Source organism: Symphalangus syndactylus, chromosome 13 (genome assembly GCF_028878055.3).
Source record: "Symphalangus syndactylus isolate Jambi chromosome 13, NHGRI_mSymSyn1-v2.1_pri, whole genome shotgun sequence".
NCBI lineage: Eukaryota > Metazoa > Chordata > Mammalia > Primates > Hylobatidae > Symphalangus > Symphalangus syndactylus.
The window spans coordinates 56,255,178-56,266,312 of NC_072435.2; the positions used below are offsets into that span (position 1 = coordinate 56,255,178).

At 50.4% G+C, this 11,135-nt stretch overlaps 1 protein-coding gene across 4 annotated transcripts in view; it reads right to left on the bottom strand.

Annotated features, from left to right (window-relative positions):
• Positions 1-10,906, bottom strand: part of ANKRD27 (ankyrin repeat domain 27) — a 79,510-nt gene extending 68,604 nt beyond the window's left edge. For 2 of the 4 annotated variants that reach the window (XM_055237099.2, XM_055237096.2), the window contains exon 1: positions 10,720-10,906. The gene's annotated coding sequence lies outside the window, so the exon portion shown is untranslated. Of the gene's footprint in view, positions 1-1,773; positions 1,934-10,719 lie in introns of all 4 variants that reach the window. The other 2 variants (XM_063614051.1, XM_063614052.1) reach the window with 2 other exon arrangements.
• Between the last annotated feature and the right edge of the window lie 229 nt (positions 10,907-11,135).

Consider the following 11,135-nt stretch of genomic DNA (forward strand, 5'->3'; position numbering starts at 1 on the left):
ACTCAGGAGGCTGAGGTAGGAGAATCACTTGCCCCCAGGAGGCAGAGACTCCAGTGAGCTAAGATCGCACCACGGCACAGCAGCCTGGGCGACAGAGACTCTGTCTCAAAAAAACAAAAACAAAAACAAAACAAAACAAAAAACTATTATTAATGATATATTTTACATTTTTTTTATTCCTAAGTCTTTTAAATCTAGTGTGCATTTTACATTTACAGCACTTCTCAATTCATACTAGCCACATTTCATGTGCTCAATAGCCACTAGCAGCTATTACACTGGACAGGGCAGGGAGAGACCACATACGAACATTTATTTTACATGACTACAGCCTCATAATAAGCCTTACTAACTCACAGAGAAAGGCTTCCCTCCCACTTGTTCTCCAAAGGTTATTCCTTGTCCTTTACAATATCAAATGAATCAGAATCAGCTTGTCAATTACATGAAAAATCCTATTAGGATTTTTATTGGACCTGCACTAAATTCATGAATTTTTTTTTTTTTTTTGAGACAGTCTCGCTCTCTCACCCACACTAAAGTGCAGTGGCATGATCTCAGCTCACTGCAACCTTTGCCTCCCGGGTTCAAGCAATTCTCCTGCCTCAGCCTCCCAAGTAGCTGGGATTACAGGCACCCGCCACCACGCCAGGCTAATTTTTTTTTTTTTTTTGAGATAGTCTTGCTCTGTCACCCAGGCTGGAGTGCAGTGGCATCTCGGCTCACAGCAAACTCCACCTCCAGGGTTCACGCCATTCTCCTGCCTCAGCCTCCCAAGTAGCTGGGACTACAGGCGCCCGCCACCACGCCCGGCTAATTTTTTGTATTTTTAGTAGAGACGGGGTTTCGCTGTGTTAGCCAGGATGGTCTCGATCTCCTGACCTTGTGATCCGCCCACCTCGGCCTCCCAAAGTGCTGGGATTACAGGTGTCAGCCACCGCGCCCAGCCTAATTTTTGTATTTTTAGTAGAGACGAGGTTTCACCATGTTGGCCAGGCTGCTCTTGAACTACTGACCTTAGGTGATCCTCCTGCCTCGGCCTCGCAAAGTGCTGGGATTACAGGCATGAGCCACCACGCCCAGCCTGCAGTTTTGTTTTTTTTTTTCCCAAGACAGAGGTCTTGCTCTGCTACCCAGGCTGGAGTACAGTGGCACAATCTTGGCTCACTGCAACCTCTGCTTCCCAGGTTCAAGCAATTCTCATGCCTCGGCCTCCCAAGTAGCTCGGACTACAGACGCATGCCACAACACCAGCTAACTTTTTGTGTGTATTTTTTGGTAGAGACGTGGCTTCACCATGTTGGCCAGGCTGGTCTTGAACTCCTGGCTTCAAGTGATCTTCCTGCCTCGGCCTCCCAAAGTGTTGGGATTACAGGCGTGAGCCACCACACTCAGCCCTATAATTATGAATTTTATCATCCACATATATGGTATATCTTTCCATGAATGTCTTCTTTGATGTCCTCCAACTTTTCCATAAGGATCATATACGACTTTTATTAGACTATTTATATATTCTGTATAGACTTTGCTACTGTTGTGAAAGGGGTTACTAAAATTAGATTGCTTATTATAGGTAAGGTTCTAAAAGCAAAATCCAAATGGACTTACATCAGAGTCACGCTGTACAGATAAAATAAGAATCAGTATGGAACACACCTACCACTACCATCAGAACTAGGACTTCTGAAGCCAGAGTAGACCCTTCCATGATTCATGACTGAAAGGTCTGTGAACAGCCAAAAGAAGATTACAGGTCAGTGTTCAACTCACTTTAGAAATAAGCTGTTTGAAGGATGTTGCTGTCTGCAGACTGCTCCATGCTGCTAACTAATGTGAACCAGTGCTTTGCGTGTTTCTTGAAACATTCTACAGCTGCTCCTCATCGTCCCTGGTCTGCTCCTCTGAGCCAATGAGCTCTCAGAGGGGGTGCCTACAAAATGGGCACAGAAAAGGAAATCAGATTTCTTTTTTTTTTTTTTTGAGACAGAGTCTCACTCTGTTGCCTAGGCTGGAGTGCAGTGGTACAATCTTGGCTCACTGCAACCTCCACCCCTGTGATCAAGCAATTCTCCTGCTGCCTCAGCCTCCCTTGTAGCTGGGATTACAGGTGTGCACTACTACTCCTGGCTAATTTTTTTATTTTTAGTAGAGACAGGGTTTCACCATGATGGCCATGTTGGTCTCAAACCCCTGACCTCAAGTGATCCACCCACCTCGGCCTCCCAAAGTGCTAGGATTACAGGTGTGAGCCACTGCGCCCGGCCAGGAGATCAGATTTCTAACCATGTCATCCCACTTCTCTGAGCCTCCATCTGGGCCTGCGCCACAGAGAATGGTAATACCTGTCTGCAGGATTCTTATGAGGGTCATTTACATGCCACCTTCACTATCTGTGACATGCAGTACTGCATATCAACGTAGCACCAGTTACTGCAAGCTCACATGGGACCTTTGTGAGAATTAGAAACAGGCACCCGACTTCCCAGGGGACGCAGCCCTGTGCAAGGGCACCAGGCTAGTGAGCAGCTCCTAGGCCACATGCTGCACAGCCCCTGCTGCTGGGCAGTGAACAAGCTGCCCACAATGTGAGCACAATTTTTCCCAACAATGACACATAATGGCTCTCTTGCTAGTGTTTGACATTTTCCTTCAATAACTTATTGTCTTTATAAAAATATTTTCTTTTCTGTTTTATTTTTGTTTACTTCTGTAGAAATGGAGTCTCGCTGTGTTGCCCAGGGTGGTCTTGAACTCCTGGCTCAACAGGCATATGCCACCATCCTTGGTCTAAAATTTATTTTAAAAAGAAATCTTATTACTACTTTAAATAGAAAAACAGTATCACTTCCAACGAAGAGAAGATCATCTTAAAGTTAAAAATTATAAAGGTAATTACTGTTATTTAAAACCTCATAATCCCAGCACTTTGGGAGGCCAAGGTGAGCGGATCCAGCCTGGCCAACGTGGTGAAACCCCATCTCTATTAAAAATACAAAAATTAGCCAGGCGTGGTGGCACACACTTGTAATCTCAGCTACTCAGGAGGCTGAAGCAGGAGAATTGCTTGAATCCAGGAGGTGGAGGTTGCTGTAAGCCGAGATCATGCCATTGCACTCCAACCTGGGCGACAAGAGTGAAACTCTGTCTCAAAAAAAAAAAAAAAAAAAAAAAACCTCATTAGATGCTAAGCTTGAGCCTGGGGCCTTCTCTCTTCATTAAAATGAGAAAATCAGCAACTACTAAAAGAGCGTAAAGTGAATTTATCCTTGATACAATTAAATGAATGAAATATGCAATAGGAGCTACTCTCTCACTATGTAACAGGGATCCAGAATGCCTCCTTGGGAAAACACTATGCATACATAACTGCATGATGAATTCTATTCCTTGGGACTAATGGTAAAAATAGCCACGATCTGGGAGAGTCTTTGTCCCAGGCACTGTGATAACTTCCATACATCCTCATCTTTACTTACTTACCTTCATTTATTTATGAGCTGGGGGTCTCACTCTATTGACCAGGCTGGAGTAGAGTGACACAGTCATAGCTCACTGAACCCTCAAACTCCTGGCCTCAAGTAATCCTCCCACCTTAGCCTCCTAAAGTGCCACAATTACAGGCATGAGCCACCTGGCCTAGCCTAAGTTTTTTGTTTTGTTTTGTTTTTGGTAGAAACAGGGTCTCACTATGTTGCCCAGGCTGGTCTCAAACTCCTGACCTCAAGTGACTCTCCTGCCCTGGCCTCCCAATGTGCTGGGATTACAAGGCACGAGCCACTGTACCCAGTCTTCATCCTTTTTTTTTTTTTTTTTCCAGATGGGTCTTGCTCTATTACTCATGCTGGAGTACACTGGTACAATCACAGCTCACTACAGCCTTGACCTCCTGGGCTGAAGTGATCCTCCTGCCTCAGCCTCCCAAGCAGTTGGCACCACAGGCATGAGCCACCACGCCTAGCTAATTTTTTTTTTTTTAATTCTTCATAGAGATGGGGTCTCACTAAGTTACTTAGGCAATCCTCCTGTTTCGGACTCCAAGGTGCTGAGATTACAGGCATGAGCCACCGTGCCCAGCTAATTTTTTTATTTTCAGTACAGATGGGGTCTCGCTATGTTGCCCAAGTGATCCTCCTGCCTCAGCTCCCCCAAAGTGCTGGGATTATAAGTGTGAGCCACCGCACCCAGCCCTCATCCTATTTTAATGCTCACAATAACTCTAGGCAAGTAGGAATCACTAGCCTGTGTCACAGATGAAGAAACTGAGATTCAGCTGGCTGACTCAAGGCTAAATAAGAGCCATTTATTCATTCATTCATTTAGTAGAGATGTCGTCTCGCTATGTGGCCCAGGCTGTTCCCAAACTCCTGGCCTCAAGTAATCCTCCCGCCTCAGCCTCTCACAGCGCTGGGATTACAAGCGTGAGCAACCATGCCCAGCCTAACAGTCATACTTTATTTCAACCGATAGAAAAGTCCACAAGACAGACAGCCACACAGGCCCCTCATCTAATTCCCCAGGTCCAGCCAGAACTGTCTTGGCTGCAGGTGCCCTGGGTGCTTGAAAAAGGCCTGTGAGCTCCTGGCCAGTCCTCCTAGGGAGAAGAGACTAGCATAAAAATGGTCACATATAATCCCTGCCTGGGCCCCAGGGGTGCCTCTGCAACAACTCAGCTATTTGAATCGTTAAATTCACTTATTACTGGAGCCCAGATAATCCTTTTATGAGTCTCCACCACAATGAGATAATGCAATTTTGCTGGGACAGAGTCACAAGAAAACAAAACTCTTTCTAGTTCCTGACATAGTTGGTTCTATGTGGCACACTGCAAAAGTAAAGATGCTCTGGATGAAAGCCATGTGAGAAACAGGATGCAATATGGTCAGACTCAAGCTGGGAAAAGACGCTCCTTCTGCTTCAGAAAAGATGCTGGAGGAACACCAATACTTCCACCCCCCAAGATGAGACAAGGACGGGCTTCCACGGACGAACTAAAAACAGAGCTGGGAGGTAAGGAGGTAAGGACCAGAGACAGAAGAAAACGGCAGTGGTCAGGCACGGTGGCTCACACCTATAATCCGAACACTTTGGGAGGCCAAGGCAGTGGATCACCTGAGGTCAGGAGTTCAAGACCATCCTGGCCAAAATGGTGAAACCCCATCTCTGCTAAAAATGTAAAAATTAGCTGGGTGTGGACATGGGCACCTGTAGTCCCAGCTACTTGGAGGCTGAGGCAGAAGAATTGCTTGAACCCGAGAAGTGGAGGTTGCAGCGAGCCGAGATGGCGCCACTGCACTCCAGCCTGGGTGACAGGCTGAGACCCCGTCACGAAACAAAAAAGAAAGAAAATGAAAGAAAATAGCAGGGAAGGGGATGAAGTAGAGGATGCGAAAGTAATAAGACTCCAAGCAGAGGCCAGAAAGGGGCAGAACAGCAAGAGAAGGGAAGGCCACTGAGTGCCACATCAAAACATGCAGGTCACATGCAAGAACTGTGTAAACACACCATGCCCTTAACAAGCACTGCTGCGCGGACAGGGCCTGCTCTTATCTAGCCCCAAGTCATCTGCTTTATCTTGGACCTCAGTCTTCTTGGTCACCAAAGACTGAACCCTCTGTCCAGGAGTAGGGATTCAAAGAGCTCTGTCCTTTCATCCATGCCGTCACATGAAAAAAAAAGAAGAAAAAGGACCTCTGTCCAACACTCTTCACAACCTTTCTGTCCTAGTGTTAAAAATAAGTAACATGAAGGGTGCAGTGGCTCACGCCTGTAATCCCAGCACTTTGGGAGGCCGAGGCGGGTGGATCACCTGAGGTCAGGAGTTTGAGACCAGCCTGGCCAACATGGCAAAACCCTGTCTCTACTAAAAATACAAAAATTAGCCGGGCATGGTGGCAAAGCCCTGTAATCTCAGGTACTCAGGAAGCTGAAGCATTAAGAATCACTTCAACCCAGGAGGCTGAGGTTGCAGTGAGCCGAGATCATGACACTGCATTCCAGCCTGGACAACAGAGGGAGACTCTGTCTCAATAAAAAATTAAAAATTAAAAAAAGGGCCGGGCGCACTGGCTAACACCTGTAATCCCAGCACTTTGGAAGGCCGAGGCGGGCTGATCACTTGAGATGGAGTTCGAGACCAGCCTGGCCAACATGGTGAAACCCTGTCTCTACTAAAAATACAAAAATTAGCCAGGCATGGGCGCCTATAATCCCAGCTACTAAGAAGGCTGAGGCAGAAGAATCACTTGAACCTGGGAGTCGGAGGTTGCAGTGAGCCAAGATCACACCATTGCACTCCAGTCTGTGTGACAGAGTGAGACTCCATTTCAAAAAAAGACAAAAAAAAAAAAATCTGTACTATGCCAGGTGCAGTGGCTTACATCTGTAATCTCAGCACTTTGGGAGGCGGAGGCTGACAGATGATTGAGCCCAAGAGTTCAAGACCAGTCTGAGCAACAAAGTGAGACCCTGTCTCTACAGGAAAATCAAAAAATTATCTATGGGTATGGTGGCACACACCCAGCCAGGGGAGGCTGAGGCCGGAGGATCACGTGAGCCCAAGAAGTCAAGGCTGCAATGAGTTATGACTGCACCATTGCACTCTAGCCTAGGCGACAGAGCAAGACCCTGTCTCAAAAAAAAAAACAAAACAAAAAAAAGAGGCCGGGTGCGGCGGCTCACGCTTGTAATCCCAGCACTTTGGGAGGCCGAGGCGGGCGGATCACGAGGTCAGGAGATCAAGACCACGGTGAAACTCCGTCTCTACTAAAAATACAAAAAATTAGCCGGGCGTGGTGGCGGGCGCCTGTAGTCCCAGCTACTCGGAGAGGCTGAGGCAGGAGAATGGCGTGAACCCAGGAGGCGGAGCTTGCAGTGAGCCGAGATTGCGCCACTGCACTCCAGCCTGGGCAACAGAGCGAGACTCCATCTCAAAAAAAAAAAAAAAAAAAAAAAAAGTAATAATCTCATACGATCTGGTGCTTAATGCCAGAGTTGAATTCTTACATTAGGGTAAATGCTTAAAAAAACAGTTTTATACCCTGTCAAGTTTACCTGCAATAATTAGTTTGCTGGCTGGGCACAGTGGCTCACGCCTGTAATCCCAGCATTTTGGGAGGCCGAGGCGGGTGGATCACTTGAGGTCAGGAGTTTGAGACCAGCCTGGCCAACATGGTAAAACCCTGTCTCCACTAAAAATGCAATTAGCTGGTTGTGGTGGTGCACGCCTATAATCCCAGCTACTTGGGAGGCTGAGGCACGAGAATCTCTTGAACCTGGGAGGTGGAGGTTGCAGTGAGCCGAGAGCGGGCCACTGCACTCCAGCCTGGGCAACAGAGTGAGACCTTGTCTCAAAAACAAAACAAAACAAAAAAAGAATTAGCTTGCCATTTTAAAATAACATGCAAAGAAAGTTGGCTTTTTCTTGTAAAACTGGAAAGATAAGTGAATCTTCTTATAAAACTTCTTTTAAAAAATTCCATCCCTGCCTGGGCTCAAATGATGGGAAAATGTGCAGAAAATCCAGTTGAGTTAGCTGGAGATACCAAATACCCCTAAATGTGAGTTATCTGCAGTTATTCTATGAACAGGAGAGCCATGTGAGGCCTCAAACTAGTATTTCAGGCAGCAGTATGCACACTCGTGGTTTTGTGGTCTTCAACCGTCCTGCTAGCCCAGATAAGTCTGGGTGGTCAAGAACCCGTCTGGTGACAGCATGCAGCCCAGCTCAGCAGAATTCAGCATGGGGAATTCAGCCTCCTTAGAGATGCACTCCCTGCTGAAATCTCACTGCGATGGCTGTTCCCGCCCTTCCGGGGCTCTGACCAAACACTCTGACCAGGAACACTTCCCAACAGATGAGCAGTATTCTCCATTTGGTCTAATTTATGATTCAGAAGGAAAAGGTGAAAAACGAAAACTTTCTATTCATCTATTTTTCATACCAATGGAAGCAATGTGGTGATGTAATATATGCTGTTACAGTCACTTGTGTCCTCCTGACCTATAACATTTAGAGATCCTGTCCATATTCTTCTCAAAGCTTCTCATTAAAGCACCCAGCCCTGCGTCTAGTTCCCTGCAGAGATGGAGTAACTGCTCACCCACTCGAACAAAATGATAGTGGGGCATTAAGAGGAAGCCCCAGCTCCCAGGGAGAGGTCATCTCTCACAAGAGCTGCAACTCCACTGTCCATATCCAGGGTAGGTGAGGGGCTAGCCCCAGGTCATAGCCCAGCAAGTGCAAAGGCAAAAAGCCCAAAACAATCAGGATGCTCAGTGCCAGCCCAACACCGTGACAGCTGGAATGCGCAGGGTTAGAGAAGCCAGGACCGGAACCAGGGCGAGACCATGCAGGCAGCAGGAAAGTCTGCAAGAGCGCAACAGCCCCTCCGAACGCCACTGCATCACCCTGTTCCCGGACCACAGGGAGAAGAACCACCATGCACCCTCCACCAGTATCTTGGGCAGATGGGCAGGAGCTCTAGGGCCACTTCTCAGTGTTCCTCAGATGGAGAATCAACCTCAGGACCAATCAAGTCTGGATCCTTCTGGACTGAATCCTTTCTAGGATTGGTACCGATCATGACGTGGTCACATTCCTCCACTCCTCTGTGAGAGGATGGAGTCATTGGACACCAGCCTAATGCTGGCAAATGACAGACAGGAAGAGCCCCAGCAGGGCAGATGCCACAGAAACCCTAACCGGGACACAGAAACATCACTAAGACCCAGCAGCTGCCTTGGTGAGGGAGACACAGTCTAACAGTCACAAAGAGGCACAATGTAGACCCTAACCCCCGGCCCTCCGCAGACACCTCTGCCTGCCCTCCCAGGGAAGCTGCCGGCCAAGATTATTTCAAGTCACCAGGCAAGGCTGGGTGTAAGTTGGGAATGTAAGCCTATCCAACGTCAGAGCCCCAGGTGCATTCCTGTCCCTATGGCTGGTCAGGAGAGGTCTCTGCTCCTGCTCCCATCCTGCATCCCCTCCTTCCAAGGCCTATGGGCTGTGCCTCCTGGATCTGCTCCCTGGATTTCACTCACACCCGTCCACCAGCAACACAACAAAGTGATCTTTCCAAAGCAGAGCTCTGCAGGATTCCTCAAAGGCTTCCCCTCCACTCCCCACCAGGTGAGCCCTCAACTTCTCTGCTAGGTGCTCAGGACCTGGCACATTTGGCCTCTGGCCACCTTTGCAGCTTCCTCACCCTCTGCTGTCTGCAAAGCTCCCCCAGAAGGGAAACAGGATTTTTCCCTCTTTCCACCCATTGTCCTGAAAACTACTGCTCCCCTGGGAACGATCCTATGTAGCGTGTGGGTGGCTGGGAACCCCCCTTCCACACAACGGTCAAGGCCAGGAGTACCCAAGCCCTGGCAGCAAACACCCAGTCTACTGCTCACCCAGTTAAAGGATGGACCCCTGGGTGACAGCAAGCCCCGGGGCTCAGTGCACCGGACCCTCAGGCCACCTCAACACCAGACCTCATGCCAGGCTGATCTCGAAACGATAATAGCTACTGCTAAGCAAAACGTGGTGGCTAGTGCCTGTAACCCCAACACCTTGGGAGGCCAAGACAAGAGCATGGCTTGAGTCCAGGAGTTCAAGACCAGCCTAGGCAATCTGCTAGACTCCATCTCTACAAAAAAAAAATGTAAAAATTAGCCGTGCATAGTGGCATGCGCCTGTAGTCCCAGCTACTACAGAGGCTGAGGTGAAAGGATTGCTTGAGTCCAGGAGTTTGAGGCTGCAATGAGCTATGATGGCATCACTGCACTCCAGACTGGCCAACAGAGCCAGACCCTGTCTCAAAAAGAAAAAAAGACGAAAAGAAAGAAAAGAAAAAAAATATCCACTGCTCTACTCTTCGGCCAGTGGGAAGAGTGCATTTTTAAATCAAAATAGGGGCCTCTATCCATGAAACCCATCAACTTGTAAAATCTGAGCTCTCTGTAGCCTCACAGTCCCTCCAGCGCTGCCAGCAGCCCTCGTGCCCTGCATGCTCTAAATCCTCTGCGAAGACCCGTCCCTTGCTCCCTAGCCCAGCACAGGCCGCGAGTGCCCACGTCCCCTGCACCTCGTGGGGCAGCCAAGGGGGCACCGCGTGGCTCGTGCGCTCCTGGGCAGTCCATTTTCAACCAAAAGACGGAACAAACTCAGAATCCGGAACATCTGTCGGTGCTTAAGAGTTTTCCTTTAACAATCTTTACCTGTGGGGACGCAGAGACCCCGCCCCGCGAGAGGCCGGCAGCCAGGGATTCCCCGCTCCGCGCCCTCATCACCCCCCGGAAACCACAACCGCTGCGCGCGCGGCTCGGACCCCCACCCGCCGCCTCCCCTCCAGCAGCCCCTAGGCCGCCGGGAAACCGCGCGGGGCGCCCCGCGCCCCGCCAAGTCCGAACCCCCAGACCCGGGACCCCGGCCCCACCCGCCGGTGTCGACGCAGCGGGGCTCGGAGGGCGCATTCTCCGCGCCGACCGCTTCCTCTCCTCCAGACCCGAGGGGCGGAGTGGGCAGGGAGCGCCGGCTGCGGACCGGGCACCCACCTGAGGACGCGGGGACTAGGGCGGCGCGGGGCCACCTGGCGGACCCGGGAGCGGACTGCGGAGAGCAGGGAGCCCCTCCCCCCTCACTCTCCGGGCCCCGCCCGGCCGCCGCGCCCAGAGGCGCAGCCATCCTGCGGGAGGGGAGGCGCTGGAGGAGGCCACCGCGAGGACACTTACTTAAAAGGCTACATCGCTTCATTCCCAGCCCATCCTGGGCGGCGGCGGCACCTCCCTCGTCCGCTGCTGGGACCTCGATGCCCACCACCCTCGCGCGGCGATCTGGCCCTACAGCCCACCCCTTACTCCGCCGTGGGGCGGAGCCGCGCCACAGCTAACCGAATGAGAAACCGACGTTTCCCAGAGTGACGTGAGCACAGAGCAATCATGGAGCCCAGAGCAGCCGGGGGCGGGGCTCAGGCGGCTCCCTACGCTTCCTGCTCCAGCTGGCCCCGCCCCTGGCCCGCAACTGCGCGTGCCCAGAACGTGAGGAGCCGGGCTGCGAGTCGGGCTGACACTTAGAGGTGGGGTCAGCGCTCGGAAGCATGGACCAGCGTGAGCGCGACGCGGCAGGGACACCCGACCCCGGCAGCGCC